The 20771-nt window shown below is 42.1% G+C and overlaps 1 long non-coding RNA gene and 1 pseudogene across 1 annotated transcript in view; one reads left to right on the top strand and one right to left on the bottom strand.

Annotated features, from left to right (window-relative positions):
- LOC141585372 (uncharacterized) overlaps nt 1-20263 on the top strand; it is a 37055-nt gene extending 16792 nt beyond the window's left edge. Inside the window, exons 2-4 of the long non-coding RNA XR_012518785.1 lie at nt 13586-13703; nt 17407-17929; nt 19689-20263. This is a non-coding gene — a long non-coding RNA (uncharacterized LOC141585372). The remainder of the gene's footprint in view (nt 1-13585; nt 13704-17406; nt 17930-19688) is intronic.
- Nucleotides 2498-13590, bottom strand: LOC141585370 (citrate synthase, mitochondrial-like; annotated as a pseudogene).
- Nucleotides 20264-20771: the final 508 nt, after the last annotated feature.

Here is a 20771-nt window from a genome sequence, read left to right as displayed (position 1 = left end):
CGGGGCAGGGGGTTGAAGGCTTTCAGGGAGCACAGCTTGGTCTCCATTCCGTATAGTGGCTGTGGCGTACTCATGTGCAGTCCTCAGGTTCTTTGCTTCTTCCCCAGACCAAGAGTAGGAGGCACAGAATTGTTACCATGGCCGTGGCAGAGGGGCTGCTATATGCCTCTGGGAGCCGCTCCCTGGGAAAACTCTGGACCATTACCAGTGGGTATGCTCAGCTGCAGGTGGAGCAACCGTTCTGCATTCATGAGCCCAGGACCCTGCCTGGTGAAGAGTGGGGATGGTGGTTCCCAGGGAGGACGAGCTGGGCTCTTCTCCATGTGGCGGCTGTGGTGTGCTGGAGGTGCCAGCGTGATGACTAGGCCCTTTGTTCCTTCCCAGTCCAAGGGTTGTAAAGGCTGTGCCACTGCACCTGTAGTGGTGGAAGGGTTGTGGGTTGACTCTGTAATTTCCTCCTTGAAGAAATTCTGGGCTGTCTTTGATTGCAGTGATCAGGCAAGGGTTGGGTGGTTGTACTGGAGTCCCCTGTCAGGCAGCCCTGCCCAGTAAGGAGAAGTAAGGACCAGGATCCTCATGGAGAAGAGTCTGGCCACTTTTCTGTGTGGTGGTTGCTCTTTGTTGGGGGTCCAGCCCAGTCCCCAGTCCCCACAGACTCTCCTGAGCCTGGAGACAGCAAGGACGAGGGTTGCAAGATGAACGTGTAACACCCTTCCCTCTCCCTCCACTGGGAGCTCGGTCTGGGTAGTTGCAGAGCCGCTACTGGCTTAATAGCCCCAGCATGGGGCAGGTAGAGGTCCAGGCCTGGAGGACGTGCCGGGTGAGGAGATATGGGAACACAGGCTTCATGGAACAGTCTAGCCACTTTTTGTAGGGCTGCTGCAAGGGGATTGCTTTAATTCCTAGTCACCTTGGATTTTCCAGTACCTGAAGGTATGAGCAGTGGAAGGTGCAAAACAGTAAAAATGGCAGCCTGCTCCCCCCTCCGAAAGCTCTGTCCCGGGGAGGTGTGGGCCTGTGGCCTGCCCCAAGGCACCTGTAGAAAGTGGCTGGAGACCCTAGCCTAGAGGTCCCATCCAGTCAGGAGGAAAGGGATCAGGGACCTGCTCAACATAGTAGTCTGGCCACGTTTTCACAGAGCAGCTGTGCTGTACTGGGGGTTTAAAAAAATCTTACGTTAGAGATTTTATACTTTAGTGTGAGTGTAAAGAAGCATTATGAGAGGCTTCCCTATTCGTGTTTTCATTTATTAGTATTCTCTGTGATATGCCAAGTGATAGTTTACAAAATGTGGCGCCTATAAATATACTTTAATTACTCATTCAGTTCAATCACTTAGTCAACAAATACTTACTGAGTAAATACTGAGCTGTTCTCAATTCTGGGGATATCAATGTATGAGACAGACAAGGTCTCTGTTCTCTTGGAGCTTATTCTAATTATTGTCTTAAAATAAAAAGATAAAAGTGGAAATGGCGGGATACCACAGTGCACTGTTCAGATACCTCTGTCAGGACAAAGGCACTCAACTGTGAGCTTCTGGGAGTGCTGGCTACTGATATCTCATAGGTATCTCTTTTCTGGAATTGCTTTCTGTCAAAGGAATCTGCTTCATCCAAGGTTACAAGCTTTTTCCTAGGGTCGCCTGCACCCAATGGCTGGTTAATGTGAAGTATAAAGATGTGTTCCTCTTGCATCCATTTGTAGATAATTTTGAAGGGCTGTTTTAGCTCCAGAGAACCCCAAAGGATTATCTGAGACTTTTGTTATGGTTTTTTCACTGTAGGATTTTTGTCTCTGTTCAGTTGTTTCCCGTCTCTGTTTAATTGTTTCTCGGGGAGCTCTCCAATTAACATCATACACACAAATCTCCAACTCAGATCTGTTTCTGGGAAACTCAGTCTAAGCTGGTGGGTACTAGAAAGTAGATTTTAAATAAAATTTTTGAGCTGAATCACCTGCTAAACTGTGAAGAAAGCTAAGGTCAGTGCAAGAATTTAATTGTATATGTAGTGGAGCTCCAGAGAAGGAGCTCCAGAGAAGGTTGAACTGTTAACCCCAGCAGCTCTACGACATAGGAAAAAGGCTTCATTTAGAAAGTAGGACCCTTGGATTAGGATCTGGGTCAATCACACTTGAGAACCTGTACACCCAAATATAGCTGAACCCTATGGGCCGGCAAACGTGTCTCGCGCCTCCCTGTTAAAGGCTAGCCTGGCTGGACACGGTGGCTCACACCTGTAATCCCAGCACTTTGGGAGGCCAAGATGGGCAGATCATGAAGTCAAGAGATTGAGACCATCCTGGCCAACATGGTGAAACACCGTCTCTGCTAAAAATACACAACCACCTGGGTGTCATGGCATGTGCTTATAGTCCCAGCTACTTGGGAAGCTGAGGCAGGAGCATCGTTTGAACATGGGAGGTGGAGGTTGCAGTGAGCCAACATCATGCCACTGTACTCTAGCCTGGCGACAGAGCAAGATTCCATAAAAAAAAAAAAAAAGGCTAGCCTGCCTCTCTCACTTGTATTTGACGCAATGATTTATTCTTGAAGAACAGCACACCCTCAAGATCTACCCCTACCTACCTTCTATCCACTAGACCCCTAGTTAGGGCCAAATCTCAGGATAACCTGAAAATTTTCTGGGTCTGTTAAGGAAGGGAAAGGAATTGAACACTAAAAGAGTATAAGGTTACCTGATCTGAACTGGTGGGAGCCAGGAGAGTATATATAGAACAGGAAATGATTGCTGGTTTGAGAGATGCAACATAAAAATGAACAAGAGAGTTTTTTTGATACAGAAGTACCTTCCTATAACACAGAATTTAACACCCTAACAAAGACCAAAGAAGATGCTACTAATATCTCCTAGGATAGCTCTTGGAAGCTGGAATAAATCAATGGCCCACACGACATGCAATATAAATGCCAGATCTTTTGAGGAGGACAGTGGAGGAAGAAATCAAAAGACTCAGAGAAGACAGCATGCAAGAATGAATATACTTCTCAAAACCTAACGACTCATCTGTCAACTGCGTTCTACGGGAGGACCCAGAGAACAGTTAACGTTCTCCTCTTTGAGTCATGGCTAACAGCAGGAGATGCTGTTCGAAAACCCGGCCCTAAGTGTCACTGGATATGATCTAGTCATGAAATAACAGGGTCCAGATGGTAGCACTACAATGACAGGAGCAAGGTGTGAATAGCTGGGGAAATGAATAGCAGAGTTGGAAAGACAGCCAAGATGACCTGATTGGCAGGGCTTACAGAGATGTCATAAGAAACATGGTATTTAGAGGTGCGGGATAAATGAGCAACAACAAGACATTGCTATATGTAATTATTGATGTGTATATATAATCAAAGATGATCAAGAGTGCATTAGCAGAAAAATGGGGTCAGTCACTCTAACAAAAACTCACAATCCTTTCCCTAGTTTCCAGACCTGAGCTCATTCTCAGACCTGAAACCTATTGATTGAAAGATAAGTTGGATCCCTATTAAGTAAGTTCACAGTAAATATCTACCGTAATGACCCTACTACAACAGTAAAGATTTTAGGGGGCAAGTCTGAGGAGCAAGATTCTCAGGAGTCAAGTTTGAGGCACACCAGAACATTCATTTAAAAGTAAAGGACACATTACTGCATCTCACCACTTCCAGCACTAGGAAGGACGCATAAAGCTTGCTGGGTGTCTTTGGGTTCGGGAGCAGCATGTTTCACACTTGGAAATACAGCTCTAGCCCATTGACCAGGCAAACAGGAAGGCTACCAGCCTGAATGGAACTTATAGTAGGAAAGCATCTGCAGCAGGTCCAGACTGCAGTGCAATTAGACCAGTGTCTTGGGCCATAGGACCCAGCAGAGTCTAGGTTGCTAAAGGTATCTGTGCTGTGAAAGGGTAACGTGGAGTTTAGGGAAGCCACAGGAGAAGAATCATAACACGGAGCTCCTACAGTCTGAGCAAGACCATGCCATCTGCAGCAAACAAGTAAACACCATTTGAGAAACAGATGTTGGTGTTTCCTGGTTTATTAGGGCTACTGAACCCTGGTAGCGAAAAGGCTTCTGATCATAGGACATGAAGTGACCGTTGGTGAGAGCTGCCCATCGTGAGTGGCATCCTCTCAGATTCGTCACATCATGAGGTAAGGTGGTACAGCTGCAGTTCATTGTGGGGTGAAAATAGGATCAGTTATAATCACTTGTGAGTAGGGCCAGAGGGCATTAAAAAGTGTACTGCCCAGACTTTCACACCATGTACCACTGCTGCATTAACACTTTCCCAGTTCACACCTGTGCCACGTCGTAAGTGGTGGGGATCCCTCATGACCAACAATTAAGGGAAAAATAGCTTTGCTTCACTGCTGGAGGTGTCATAAGTACATGCAAGCTGAAAATGGACTGCTGTTATATCCCAGTCCACTCAAGGGTGAGCAAGGGTGCTGTTAGTTCCCTAGGGCTTCCGTAGCAAACATCACGAGCCAAAGGGCTTAAACAACGGGAATTTATTCTCTCACATTTCTGGAAGCTAGAAGGCCTAAGTTAAGATGTTGGCAGGGCCACGATCCCTCCAAGGGCTCTAGGGAAGAATGCTTCCTTGCCACTTCTAGCTTCTGGTAGTTGTTGGCAATTGGCATTCCTTGGCTTGTGGCTACATAACCGCAATCTCTACCTCCACCACATGGCCTTATTTCCCTTTGTCTCTAAAATTTCTATTTATAAGAAGCTTTGACATTGAAATTAGGACTACTCTTATCAGTATGAACTCATATTAATAATTGTATCTGCAAAGGCCCTATTTCCAATTAAGATCGCACTCAGAGATCGTACCAAGGGTAAGGATTACAACATGTCACTGAGGGAACAGATTTCCACTCACAGTGCCCGGAAAGACAGAAGTGAGAGAAAAATGCTCCCATTGGGGATAGCTTTAAACTGTGCACTTGGTCATCGACTTAGAGCGTCGAAGGAGAAGTGGCATAAGCCAGGAATATACAAAGACTTATACGCAAGGTGAATGATTTGGTTGGGCGGACAAGCATCTGGAAGGTCAGAGACAAAAACATATGGGGAAAAGACGTAAATGGAGCATGGTAGTGGCTCAATAAGGGTGACGAAGACTCAGCCCCTTCATCTCATTTTAGCAACAATTCTAAATAGCCAACCTCATTGCAAACGATAGATACAGAAAGGGATTTGGAGAGTGGAGGACTGATTCGGGATGTTATAGGAATTCAGCATATAGGGCTTGCTGGCACCCAGCACCTGGATGAGCACTGGGCATGGGATAAGTACTCACTAAATGTAAACGTTGAAGAAATGACTGCTAAGTTTTGGCTCCTGCTACTGAGTACACTGTGGTGCTATTTATTGAACTGGGGAAGATTGAGGGAGAAATTGCCTTAATGAGGTGATAGAGCAATCAGGATAGTTTTTCTTATGCTGAAACTCCCTTTCTGCAGGCTTTCTCTTATGCCTCAAGAGCTGCTGGCCACAGTCACGTACAAACTAAAATATTGGAGATACACCCCTCAACCACGGAAGGGGTATGTGATAGCTGGTGGATGAATGCCCCGCCTCTCCCTCCCTACTGGTGGAATAATTCTGAGGCATGGTTGAACTTTCTCTGAGGATCCTCAGTGGGAATGAGCGCCATTTGAACACAGTGGTTGCCTTTATTGGCTGTCTTCATTACCCCACCTTTCTTTCACTCACTTCCTCACTTGTGTTTCCTGAAATCTCCCTCCAAATAAATGCTCGACTTGGGCTTTTAGAGGATACACAAACTACGGCAAACAATAATGATGAGAATGTCAGGCCTTGGGTCTACAGATCATCTTTGTCTAAAGCTCTCTCCCTTGTCTCTCCGTCCAAGTTCTTAACATTCTTTAAAACTCAGTTGAAATCTGACTCTTCATGTATCACCTCTAATCTCAAGTGGCCCCTTAGCGCTAAGTAGCAGTTCTAATTTCTTTAATCCATTTCTTCTGCCTGCTCGTAGACAACTATTTCATACCTTTACCTTGACTCCCAAAACCTCAGATGTCTATTTAGCCAGCTTGGGTTGCTATGACTGCCGGCGACTAGAGTCTATTTTGGCTGGAACTAGTTTGAACTGCAACACCATGTTCCTTATCCTCAGTTTCTGTTGTTGAATTTGCTTCCTCTGTAGTCAAGAAATGAGAACTAATCTGAGTAGAGTTCCTATACCCTCTCAATGTAACATCTACCTGCTTCCTGCATCTGGACCCATAACCCTGCTATCTCCCTGCAACCCTGTTAATATAAATGAACTGTCTGTGCTTCTGTGCAAAGCCATCTATTTCCCTTGCGCCCCGTACTCCATCCTTTCTCTTTTATTTGGGATGTCACTCTAGATATTTCCCCTTTGTTTCTCCATCGTCAAATTTTCCTTCTATACTACATAATTCCCTGTAAATAATAACATTTTTATTTCTCACTATTTAAAAACAAAACAAAAAGCAATCACCTGACCCCATGTTTCCCTGCAGTCATCACTCATTCCTGTTTTCCTTTTTAAAAAACTGAGAGTTTTGTGTTTGCTCTCTTTCATTACCTCTCCCTTCATTCTGAATTATTTGCACTTTAGAGAAGTTTTTATTTTCACTGTTAAACCAAAACAGTTCCTACCAAGGACACAAACAACCTTTATGTGGCTAGATTCAATGGTCGATCCTCAGTCCTCAACTTATTTGGGTCATTTGACATGATTAACACTTTCTTCTGGACGCATTTTCCTCACGCGGCCTCAGGCTCATCTCTCCTCATTCACAGTTCGAGTCTCTTTGGTCTGTTCCTCTAAATGTCTCTGGTCTCTGAGGGTCTTACACCCAAACTTTGTCCTTCTCCTTTAGATATCTGTTCCCTATCTTCTCTTTTCTTCTTTTCCCATTTTTTTTTTTCTATCTGTGGTCTTAAATGCTTTCTTTATGGAGATGAGACTCCCAAATTTGGATCCAGAATCTGGATCTCTTTCCTCAATTCCGGAAACATGTATCCAGCTGCCCGCATGTCATTTTCCCACTTGCTTTCAAAGGCCTTCACATTTATTAAAGTCCAAATATAAACTTCTGATTTACACTAAAGACCTGCTCCTCCTCTTTTCTATGTCAGTAAATTTCAACCCATCCGTTAGCAAATGCCATCAGCTGTACCTTCAAAAATAAAAACAACAGTGTGAGCCTTCTCCTTGTCACTTCCTGTATGCTCTCACCCACTGCTAGATTTCTGCATTGACTATTCATAGTTCTCACTGCGTCCACCCTTCACTCCTGGCAGCCTATACTCAATACATCCAGAGCCAGCATCATGGGTGTGTGATATGTGCGGTCACACAGCGCCCCTCACTCACAAGGACCCAGTGCTCAGTTTGATGCTGTGCTGTTCCCATCTTGAAATTCTTGATAATTTTTTGAACAAGTAGCCTCACACTTTCATTTCTCACCAGGTCCTTCAAACTGTAGCCAGTCCTGAATGCACCCAACTGGGCCTTTAAAATAATAAACCAGATCATATCATGTTTCTGCTCAAGACACTACAAAGGCTGCCCACCTCATTCAGAATAAAAGGCGAAAGCCCCACAATGGCCTCCAGGGACACACGTGACACCCCTCCCCAACCCTCGCCTCTCTGATCTCAGCTTCTATCACTCTGCCTTTTTGCACATTCCTTGATGTTTCTCAAACACACTAAGAACACTTTCAACCTTTGGGCCCTGGCATAGGTTTTTCTTCTGCCTGCTGCATCTTACTTGAACATTGCATGACTTGCTCTCATGTTTTCTTCAAGCCAAATTCTAAGTGAGCCCTTCTCAGATTGCTCTAAATAAAGTAAAAACCCACTTCAACCCCTTGACACCCTGGTACTTTCTACACACTTTATCCTACTTTATTTATTTGAGACAGGGTCTGACTGTCACCCAGGCTGGAGTGCAGTGGTACGATCATGGCTCACTGCAGTCTCAAATTCCTCGGCTCAGGCAGTCCTCTCACCTCAGCTTCCCAAGTAGCTGGGACTACAGGCATGTATCACCACACCTGGCTATTTTTGTTGTTGTTGTTGAGACAGGGTCTCACTATGTGCCCAGGCTTGTCTCAAACTCCTGAGCTCAGGCAGTCCTCCCACCTCAGCCTCCCAAAGTCCTGGAAACACAGGCATGAGCCACCCACCCATGTGCCCAGCTCACCTGCTTTATTTTTTTCCTTATACCTATCAAGCTTACATTCATGTTTACTTAATAACTTATATATAGCCTGTGTCCATCTCCCAAATCTAAAATGTAAGCTTCTCAGCATTAGGGATATGGTGCTGTGCTTTGTGATATTTCTCTCACCTGAGGCACCGCATGCCACATAGCATTTGATGAATGAATGAATCAATGAGTGAATGAATGAATGCAAACATTATATTGAGAGGCAGGCAGCATTGCTTCCATTCCCATGTTCTGTATACACTTCATGTAAGCTAATGGCAGTGAAGCTGATGGGCAACTCATATACTAGGCAGGGGAAGGGAGCTGGTTGGAAAGAAAGGATAATTTTTTATCTTTTAAAGTCTTGATTTATATTTTAACCTCAAACATATTATCAGTGTCTCAGAAAAAAATCTAATGTTAAGTCTTTAAAAGCTACCTGAAACAAAAGTATACATTTTTTTTAAGGCTTCCTCGCTTTTTTTTTTTTTTTTTTTTTTTTTTTGAGACAGAGTATTGCTCTGTTACCCAGGCTGGAGTGCCGTGGGGTGATCTCAGCTCACTGCAACCTCCATCTCCCAGGCTCAAGCAATTCTCCTGCCTCAGCCTCCCTAGTAGCTGGGAATACAGGCATGTGCCACCATGTCCGGCTAATTGTTTATATTTTTAGTAGAGATGGGGTTTCACCATGTTAGCCAGGGTTGTCTTGATCTTCTGACCTCATGGCTCTGCCCGCCTGGGCCTCCCAAAGTGCTGGGATTACAGGCATGAGCCACCACACCTGGGCAAGGTTTCCTCACTTGGTGATAGTTTCCCCCAGTCCAGTTTTATCCTGACAGAGTCCACAAACTTCATCAGAACACTTGTGCTCATGGACTTCAGCCTTTCTAGATGGAAGCCTCTGGCTCGGCTCCAGATGAGCTGTGCCAGTACCCCCAATGCCTGTGATGTCCCAAACAGGACCATGTGGCCATGTGTCTCCAGCATGCTATAGTGCTGTATAGCACCCCACGTGAGCATCTACATTGGGCCCGGGATTCTGGCTTTACCCTGCTCGCAGAGATATTAGGCACAACCTTGTATAGCTGAGCAACCAACTTAAGTGTGGGATCATTTTGTGGTATTTCAGGGCAAACTCTCATTGACGGGTATATCGTGGCTCAGTCTTTCTTAGTGTTGCATGGCCATAGCCTGGAACAATCCATCCCGAGTTGAAGGTAATCGCATAACTTCTCATCTGTCACATCTTTGCCAACTTCCTTCTGTAGTTGTGTTAGCCCGACAAGCACTTCCTGATTTGCCAGTCCCTGTAGAGGACCAGCCAGCCTGTTAATGGCTGCTGCAGAGGACAGGGAAAGGTCTGAAAGTGCACTGCCTGCCAAGTGGCTAGTATGAGCACTTACATTGCTGCCCTCCTGGTTACTGTGGATGATGAGCTACAGGCACATGAGCTCAGTGAACTGAGCATCAGTGTAGCCTAGCATGTTGGTGAAACTGTAGGTCCAGCTTCGAGTCAGTGGCCCCAATACCATTGCCCTGTTGGTAGAGATTTCAGTAGACCTTTTCTGCAACACAAGGTAGCTTTGCAATTAGATCCACACAGTCTTCATAAATCAAATCCCAGTACTTGATTCCACTGGCACCCTCTACATGTGCTCAGCAGTTATTTAAGGCTGCCACGGCTGCACTGAGCTCAGACATGGGTGTAGATTGGTGGGAAAATGTCCACACAGGAAGGAAGAGCTGCCATCTTTGCCCACTCTCATGAGAGCCAAGATAACTGTTCCTCTCTGGGGATCTATTCAGTTACCAGCAGCCCAAATAAGCCCCTGGGTAGGGGTTCTTCCCCACCCTTAGCCTTCAGTACTGGTTTTTGGAATTCAGGGATGCTAAAGCCTTGGAAACAGATGCCCACATCCAGATCAAGAACTGATGTTTTATACGCCAATCCCTTAATGCCTCTCATGCCACCACACATCATGTCTGCAGTGATGTGGCCCACCACCTTGCCATGCTGCTTCCTGAAAGTCTTAAGTCTGGCCTGCCTGCTCCTTAGCTATCAGGTCAGCCAATACGTCTTTTGCCAGGCAGCAAGAACAAGACAAGATGTATTGCTGGTTCCCAAGAGCCCGGCGGCCACAGTGGATAAAACTATGGCAAGCAAACTCCACAATCTAGTAGAGAGGGAAGAAGGAGGGAGAACTGCTGTAGGAACAGGAACCGCCACCACGGCACTAGAGGCCGCCATGGATAGACAAGGTTGAAAGGCGGCAGCTGAGGGAACACGCAGATGAACCAGCAGCAGCAGCCCAGCCTGGGGTCCTCAGCAAGACCCTGCCCACTGCCAACTAGGAACTTGTCAATGGTGACTTTCTCACAGTCCTTAGCAGGATATGGAGTCGAAGATGGAAAAATGTATACCTTCAGAATGCACAGAGCCAGTGCATTTTTGGATTACAAATAAATCAACTTAAGACCTATTGCTTCTGACAATGATTTGCAAATTGAGAAAATTCTGGAAAAACAGACAGCTAACAAGTTAATAGTGATTATATCTAATGACAGGGTTAGTGGTGGAGATTTATTTGTATGTTCTTATTTGTCTCTTGTTTCTTAGGTCAGTAAATTTTACATAGAATATGCAAAATGATTATCCCAATAATAAAAAACATTGTGTTTATTCATAAGAGTTAAATAATGTTTGTAGAAAGGAAAAGATGACAATGTTTTTGGACAGATTAGGATTTAGACAAAAAATATTCAACACAGAACCCAAAATATGTTTTTTCTACTGTTGTCTAGCATTTGTACTACAGTAGAAATGTGTATTTCTACTGTTGTCTAGTGAACACACGTTGCTTTTATAATAAGAAATATACATTTTAAGTTTCAAAATTATTTAGAAAGATTTTGTAAACAATCTAAGAGAAAATAAATGTGTTTGGTAAATCCACTTCCGAGTTTACAGTTGTGTTGAACAGCCCAGCCAAATGGCACATGACCTGAATCAAACACAAGCTCACTTGGCTCACTCACTATTCCAGAAGGGTGACCACAGTCTTTTGTGTTACTACAGTGCCTGTAAGAGACAAAGGTCTTTGAATGGCGTTAAGGTTTTTCACTGGTTTTCTTGTGTTCTCAACATTTTGCGGTCAAGTTCCTTTGATGTGGGTTCATCCCATAATATTTGGATGAATAAAAACACATGAACATGGAAGGAAAACGGAAATGAATTGAGAAAAATCACATCATTCCAGGTAGCCTGTTTCTCCTAAAACTATCATCAAACTAAACCACATGATATGGAAATTCATTCCTGATTTCTCAGCACAAATAGACTTCTGACTTTTTCTTGGAGAGAAAAATAATAAAAGTTATGACAATATTTAAGATGAGAGATCATCTTAGCTTTACATATCTTACGTTGACAAGTATTTTCTTTAAATATTTATTTGCCCAAATACCTTTTACCATTTCCTCTCTATAAAATATTATTTAGGCCAGCACAGTGGCTCATGCCTGGAATCCCAGGACTATGGGAGGCCAAGGTGGGCAGATCAGTTGAGGTCAGGAGTTTGAGACCAGCCTGACCCATATGGTGAAACCCCATCCCTATTAAAAATATACAAAAAGTTAGCTGGGCATGGTGGCACATGCCTGCAATCTCAGCTACTTAGGAGGCTGAGGCACAAAAATTGCTTGAAACCGGGAGGCAGAGGTTGCAGTGAGCTGAGATTATGCCACTGCACTCCAGCCTATGGCACAGAGCAAGACTGTCTCAAAAATAAATAAATAGATACATATTATTTAATTATTAGTTCACTATTTAAGGGATACAATAGTGTGTTTTCATTTTGGGGATCATAATTTTATATATTGTTATTCAAATTCACTAATAGTTTAAGATTTTCTGCATGTTTGAAGGGATAATATGATAGGAAGGGTGAGCAACATATTTTCATTCTGTCATTTTAAAAAATTTGTTTGGTAAGGTGCAGTCAAATGAACTGTAATGACACCTTATTTCTGCAGTGCCTTTCATCTAAAGATCTCAAAACATCCAACATTTTGAACATATTATTAAACTATTCTGACTGTGACAAAAGTACTATATTTTAGAAGTATTTAACTTTTTCCATTCTTTATCCTCCTTAGATTTGTTGGTGCCTTTGGGATTTTCAAAGAAAATTTTGTTCATATTTAATAGGGAGGCAATTTGGAAAAAAAAATATATATATATGTTTTGTTTTGTTTGAGACAGAGTCTTAATCTCTCACCCAGGCTGGAATGCAGTGGCCTGATCTCGGCTCACCGCAACCTCTGCTTCCTGAGTTCAAGCGATTCTCTTGTCCCAGCCTCCTGGGTCACTGGGTGCATTACAGCTGCATGCCACCACGTCCAACTAATTTTTGTAATTTTTTTTAGTAAAGACAGGGTTTCACTATGTTGGTTAGGCTGGTCTTGAACTCCTGACCTCATTATCTGCCCGCCTCAGCCTCCCAAAGTACTGGGATTACAGGCGTGAGCCACCATGCCCGGCCCAACTTGGAAAATATTTTACAATATAACTTAGTTTCTACAGTAGCACACAAAGTATATGGGGGAGATAGTCTTAGCTCAACCAGTATATGAAAAGAAGAATTAAAACTACCTATAATCCTAGCATTTTGGGAGGCCAAGGCAGGAGGATTGCTTGAGGCCAGAAGTTTGAAACCACACTGAGGCAACATAGCAAGATCTCGTCTCTACAAAAAATAAAATAAAATAAAATAAAAATTAACTGGGCGTGTTGAAACATGCCTGTAGCCCTAAGTCTCAAGAGGCTGAGGTGGGAGGATTGCTTGAGCCCAGGAGTCTGAGGTTACATTCACCTGTGATCACCAGGTCACTGCACTTCAGCCTGGGTGGCAGAGAGGGACCCCAACTCTAAAATTAAAATAAAAATAAAAGTACCTGTAATATTTTGAATATCTATTATGCACCAGGCCCTGTGCCAGGCATGCTACATTTGATATCTTAAAACTTCACAAATCCTTCCAGATGGATATAATTATTTTCATACACAGGAGGAAACTATGTGTTTAATGGCTTAAACGACTTGAGAGCCCTAAACTAAAAAACCTGGATTGGAATCCAGCTTTCTCAAGTTACATTTTTTTTTTTAAAACACCTGATTACTCCACAGTTAGATGAATGTGGAGGAGAGAGTGAAAGAGGTTTTTATTCAAATTTTCCTTTGTCTCTTTCATTTATTAATCATTCCAACTACTGGTAAGTTTTTAATAAGTTAGATTCAGAAGCAAGAATCAAGAATACTGATAGAATCTTCATGACAGTTTATGTCTATTTATTTTTATTGCGACAGGGTCTCACTCTGTCACCCAAGTTGGAGTACAGTGGTGCATTCACAGCTCACTGCAGCCTCAATCTCCTGGGCTCAAGCAATCCTCCTGCCTCAGCCTTCGGAGTAGCTGGGACTACAGGTACGTACCACCACGGCTGGCTAATTTTTTTACAGATGGGGTTTTACCATGTTGCCCAGGCTAGTCTTGAGCTCTTAGGCTCAAGTGATCCACCTGCCCCAGCCTCCCAAAGTGCTGGGATTACAGGCATAAGCCACCTGGCCTGGCTAACAGTGTACATCTTTTAGTGGCACAATGTGAATGGTGAAGTGACGTGAAGATAGTAGGTTTATTTAGGTGATTCAAGGTCCTGATGTTATAGGTTAGAGCAGCATTTCCCAAAGCATACCCCAGATAGCACTGCTAGTCCTCAGCATAACTTTAGGTTAACATTTGAACATTTACTAGCTATATAGTTTTAACATTTTAACAGTTATCTTCTGTTTTTTAAGACAGGGTCTCACTTTGTCACCCAGGCTGGAGTACAGTGGCAGGATCTCAGCTCACTGCAAACCTCAACTTCCCAGGCTCAAGTGATCCTCCCTCTGCAGCCTCCCAGGTAGCTGGGATCACAGGTGCATACCACCATGTTTGGCTAATTTTTTTAAAAAAAATTGTTGTAGACACGGTGTTTCACCATGTTCCCCAAGCTGGTCTCAAACTCCTGGGCTCAAGTGGCCCACTCACCTTGGTGTCCCAAAATGCTGGGATTAAAAGCATAAGCCACCATGCCTGGCCAATATTTTTAACATGTATCAGGAAACAAACTCAGAGAACAAACTTTATTACACTAACAAGTGATTCAGTCATTAATAAAGTTTTACAACTATCAACACTAGTACTCTTATGTGTTATAAATCTCTGTTATGTCTAGGAATATTTTAAGACCTTGTAACTATAATTTAAAACAAATTTTTTTTCTGAAAAGAGGATCAGCTGGGCATGGTGGCTCACACTCATAATCCCAGCACTTTAGGAGGCTGAGGCAGGTGTGTCACTTGAGGTCAGGAGTTCGAGACAAGCCTGGCCAATGTGGTGAAACCCCAACTCTACTAAAAATACAAAAAGAAAAAACTTAGCTGGGTATGGCAGGTACCTGTAATCCCAACTACTCATGAGGCTGAGGCAGGAGAATTGGGAAGGACACAGTGAGCCGAGATGGTGCCACTGCACCATATGTACTCCAGACTGGGGTACACAGTGAGACTCTGTCTCAAAAACAAAACAAAACAAAAAAAACACCTTCAGTTTTTTAAAACAAGAGTCCTTCAAAACCACAATGCGATACCATCCCCCACACCAGTCTGAATGGCTACTATTAAAAACTTAAAATAACAGATGCTGGTGAGGTTATACCATTTATGAATGGTATTACTTGCAGTAAGGCCAGAATAGGTAGTGCCACGGTAATCCATAGTACAGACGGAGCCTGGTTACTCATGCGGACCCATGAATGGATCAAACTGTCAATAATTAAAATGTCTGCCTTGGATGTAAGGATACTGTGAATGTGCAAATGACCACTATAGATTCTCATATATTGAGTTTTCATTCTCATTATCATGTGTTTCTTAGTGACATATCAGTTCATCACGTCTCGGAGTCAAATGTACAGCTATACTATTATGAACTATAATCCAGGTTGGACTTGTTTTAAATTTAACTTTTAAGTTCAGGGGTACATGTGCAAGTTTGTTACACAGGCAAACTTGTGTCATGGGGGTTTGTTGTAAGATTATTTTGCAACCTAGGTATTAAGGCAAATACTCATTAGTTACTTTTCCCTGATCCGCTCTCTCCTCCAACCCTTCACCCTCCACCATTCCATAGGCCCCAGTGTGTGTTGTTCTCCTTTAGGCGTCCATGTATTCTTGTCATTTAGCTCTTACTTACAAGTGAGAATATGTGGTGTTTGGTTTTCTGTTCCTGTGTTAGTTTGCTAGGGCTGATGGCCTCCAGCTCCATCCACATTCCCGCAAAGGACATGATTGTTCTTTTTTATGGCTGCACAGTATTCTATGGTGTATATATACCAGATTTTCTTTATCCAATGTGCCACTGATGAGCACTTAGGTTGATTGTATGTCTTTGCTATTGTGAATAGTACTGCAATGAACATACACATGCATGTGTCTTTATAACAGAACGATATATATTCCTTTGGATATATGCCCACTAGTGGGATTGCTAGGTGAAATGTTATCTCTGTTTTTAGACCTTTGAGGATTTGCTGTGCTGTCTTCCACATGGTTGAATTAATTTACACTCCCACCAACAACGTATAAGCATTCCTTTTTCTTAGCAACCTCGCCAGCATCTGCTATAATTTGACTTTTTAATAATAGCCATTCTGACTGGTGTGAGATGGTATCACGTTGTGGTTTTGAAGGACCCTTTTTAAAAAAAAAATGATTCTATTATAGTTAAGAGGTTTAAAAATTTTCTAGACATAATAGAAGAGATTTATAACAAATAGGAGCACTAGTGTTGGTCATGGCAAAACTTAATGACAGAATCACCTGTTGGTGTTATAAAATGCAAGCTTCAACAAAAATAATATTATACAAAAATGTTTGAATGACAAAAATGACAAAAAATGTTTGAAATTTGCAATTTAATTGCCAGCTGTGAGTTAATATATTTCATTATAGGTTGTGTCTCAAAATACTGGTATCATCTGACACATACAAAGAACATTATGAGAAAGTTATTAAAATTTCATGAGGCAAGGTAGAAGGTCATTCAGGCATCCTAGAAACTAACATGCTGTGTAATAAGGATAAGAATACAGGCTGAGGGCGGTGGCTCATGCCTGTAATCCCAGCACTTTGGGAAGCTGAGGCGGGCAGATTATGAGGTCAGGAGATCGAGACGATCCTGGCTAACATGGTGAAATCCTGTCTCTACTAAAAATACAAAAAATTAGCCAAGTGTGGTGGCACGCACCTGTGGTCCCAGCTATTCAGGATGCCGAAGCAGAAGAATCGCTTGAACCCGGGAGGCGGAGGTTGCAGTGAGCCGAGACTGTGTCACCGTGCTCCAGCCTGGGTGGCAGAGCAAGACTCTATCTCAAAAAAAAAAAAAAAAAAAAGGAAAAAAAAAAAAGAATACAAAAGCTGGAGAAACCTTCCCTATGTTGTTGTAAAATAATTGATGAAACACATATAATCCTACTGGCAAATAAATGCAAAAGCAGTGACTGGGGACAGAGCAAGCAAAATGATTGATAAGGTGCCTCTGTCAAATAAGAATCTATTTCAAGGCTGGGCGCGGTGGCTCAAGCCTGTAATCCCAGCACTTTGGGAGGTCGAGGCAGGTGGATCACAAGGTCAAGAGATCGAGACCATCCTGGTCAACATGGTGAAACCCCGTCTCTACTAAAAATACAAAAAATTAGCTGGGCATGGTGGCGCGTGCCTGTAATCCCAGCTACTCAGGAGGCTGAGGCAGGAGAATTGCCTGAACCCAGGAGGCGGAGGTTGCGGTGAGCCGAGATCGCGCCATTGCACTCCAGCCTGGGTAACAAGAGCGAAACTCCGTCTCAAAAAAAAAAAAAATCTATTTCAGAATTGCGTCTATGAACAGAAAGTAAAGGACCAATTATTATTCAGAAAATGACAAAGTCAATAAAATTCTCTGAAAACTGATGAATCTTCCAGTATTGTACAGTCAGAAAATCTTTGATAATTGTCTGACATGATCTGAGTAAAGCAATGTATAAAAATTTTTTCTCAGCCAAATTGTACATCTGAAGTAATATTTTTAAATGTATTGATGATTTCAGGTAATCAACAGCAACGATAAGAAGTGATATCGAGGCAGTAAATAGGCTCTGCAGACAGGGAACCTAAAGAATTCCTAGAACTAAGTTAAACGGAGAAACCCCAACCTTCCACGCCCAAGTATTAATAAAGAATTATGGCAGCTATAGTTTCAGCTATGGCAGAAATCATGCTCATCGCTCACATAGGTTGTACACCAAGTAAATAACTCTGTAACTTCACTTTGTCCACTTCATTTACATAGAGCATACATCAAGCAACCAATGGGAAATCTCTAAAGGGCATTTAAACCCCAGAAAATTCTGTAACTGGTGCTCTTGAGCCGCTTGCTCGGGCTGGCGTCCACACTGTGGAGTGTCCTTTTATTTCCAATAAATCTTTGTTTTTGTTGCTTCATTCTTTCCTTGTTGTATTTGTTTGTTTTGTCCAATTCTTTGTTCAAAATGCCAAGAACCTGGACATCCACCGCCAGTAACAATATGACCAGGAATTCCACTTTGAGGTATCTACCCGCAAGACATGAAGGTATGTCCACACAAAGATTTGTACATAAATGTTCCTAACAGCATTATTCATCATATTCTGAAATTGTAAACAATCCAACATCCATCAACATGAGAATGAATAAACTAAATGTGATCCTCATACAACAAAATACTATTCAGTAATAAAAAGGAACAGAATATTGATACGTGCTACAAAATAGATGAACCTCAAAGACATTATGCAAATTGAAAGAAACCAAATGTAAAAGAGTACACATTGAATGAATCCATTCATATGAAATGTTAAAGAAAAAGACAAATGTGTAGAGAAAGAAAGCAGATCTGAGGCTGCCTGGAACTAAGGGTGGGAGCAAGGATTGATTTCAAATAGGCTTAAGGAAAGTTAAGGGTAGGGGATGATGGAAATGTTCTAAAACTGTATCGTAGTGATAGTTCCAAAACTAACAACTCTATAAATAAAGTTGCCCCAATGGAGTCTCACAATCCCGAGCCAGCTCTTTGACTCAACGGTCTACTGAAGGAATGATCAGGTCCCCATGAGGAAGAAGTCGAGACACAATGGTAGTAATTAACCAGTTCTTCCCTAAAGGAATCTGATTATTTATTCAGGTAAGTGTCCACGGGAGGAGGGGAAAACCCAGATCTTACGATGGTTGTCGAATACAGAGTCTGAGTCACCTCTTATACCTGATACCAGCACTGACATGTATAATGTGTAGATCAATGGTCCTCAAACTTTAACATTCATTGAATCACACACAAAAAAGAGCTTGTTAAAGCAAATTCCTGAGGTCATCACCAATAAAGAGGTTCTGGTTCAGTACAATTCTGAATTGCTAACAAGCGTCTAGGTGGTGAAGACAAGGAGGGTCCACAGACCACACTTTGGGGTACCTGTCTACGTCATATCCATATGGGAAACTTCCACTTAAACTGCTCATATTCCACGACAACTTTACTCTGAGGAAAGTTGCTTAAGGGCATGCATGTGAATCCTAAAATTACATAAAAACGCGAAATTTAACTCAGTGATAATATTCACATCAATATACAAAGAAATCACATCACTATCTGTGTTTAGTCAAGGATAATAATTCTTTTTATTCCTTACATTTGTCTCAGCTTTTTAGTTCAATCATTGGAATTCATTTTGTCTTATAATTAAGAAAGATGATCAATTATCTCCAATGAAATAGATGAATAAACATAATGTATTAATTTTTATTAATAACTATTATGATCCACTAGCAAAAGCATATGTTACATGGAAGACAGCTTGTTTAAATGAAACTGAGTCCCACAAAAAATATCCTACTACATATAAAACCAAATAATCACAGATCTGTTATGATGACAGTTAAGAACAAAAACAGGCAACATTTTTCAAATACCGAATTAAACTCTAGTCTACGCAAACACACTGCAAAACCACAACGTGCAGGAGAATCTCACCACAACCAGACATTGCCTTTAAATATTGTCAAGCAGTGATTTGCTGCCTTTGTCCCTTGCTTTCATTTTTATTGTATGAAACTTCATATTGATATCGTCAATTAAAATCCAACATTTCTTCCAGAGCACTGCTAGTCAATCAAGTTAGAAATGTGATCACATCATGGGTAATTGCTGAATTATTGCTTTTAAAATGACATCTGTATGTGTGTGCTTTGAGCTGAAATATGTCAGCTCCATTGCCAGAAGTTGGAATTATTATGGCATATTTCAGAAATGCAGCAGCTTTCAAAATAATTTTTAAAAGTATTTTACTTTTATCACAGGAACTTCAGAGCACGCATGTGAGCTCGACAAAGCTATGCTTCCCAATGCCACATCACTTTTCAACATACTGTTGTTATTACATTTACACCACTCAGAAGACTGGGGGAGTACCTGTTTCTCTGGTCTTCAGTGTCTCTCTCTCTAGTAAACAAGATAATACCTGGCTCCTTTCTGAAATATTGTGAAGCTAGAAGAGCTAATGCTATAATAAATTTTCTGCCTAAAATTTTGTTTATAAATGTGCTAATAAGGAGAGGAGCTTTGAATACAACATGGGTGCTGTGAATTTCCGTGAAAGCTCACTTTGGTACAACCGTAATTGGGCTGAGTGGGTAAGCAAGTCACTCCTCTTCAGTACATTCCTGGTTGGTCTTAGTATGCCAGTGTAGACCAGAAGAAGCATTGCTGCCTAGAGACTGTAGCCAACTCAACCAGACTTCCCACCGACTCCCAGACTTGGCGTGACATCAGGAGCCTGTTACAAGAAGTAAAGACCCCCAGAAAGACGCCATTTCCGAGTATTTTCTTGTCTCCTAATATTTCCATAAACTAATAAAACAAGGAAGAAATTCTTGAGCATGTTGCTGTTCATCCACCGTTCACGTGAGACAGAAATACACAACTCTCTAAAAAAGTGCTTACTGTTATTAGCCTTTTATCCTTATTTTTGTTTTGTTTTTAAGTAGGCAACTAATTGTATTATCCAGAAAACATAACTCAAATCCATTTGAGTGTGACTTCAACATTCCTATCTCAGTCATACATGGAACAAGTAGACGAAAAATAAGTAGATGTGTAGTAGAACTGACCGACGCCACCAATCAAGTAGACTTAATCAACATTGTTGGAGCATTTCATCTAAAAAGAGCAGAATACACTTTCCAGACAGTTGAACAAGGACCATTCACAGAGATAGGCTACATATAAGGCCATAGATAGGTCTCAACAAAATTAAAAACATAGAAATCAGACAGAGTGTGTTCCCTGACAATAATGCAATTATAGAAGTCAATCACAAAAAATAAGTGGAAATCACCAAATATCTGGAAATTAACACAATTCTAAATGATCCATGGATCAAA

This window comes from Saimiri boliviensis, chromosome 8 (genome assembly GCF_048565385.1).
Source record: "Saimiri boliviensis isolate mSaiBol1 chromosome 8, mSaiBol1.pri, whole genome shotgun sequence".
NCBI lineage: Eukaryota > Metazoa > Chordata > Mammalia > Primates > Cebidae > Saimiri > Saimiri boliviensis.
Note: the sequence above shows the minus strand (reverse complement) of the source record. Positions and strands in the feature narration are given on the sequence as shown.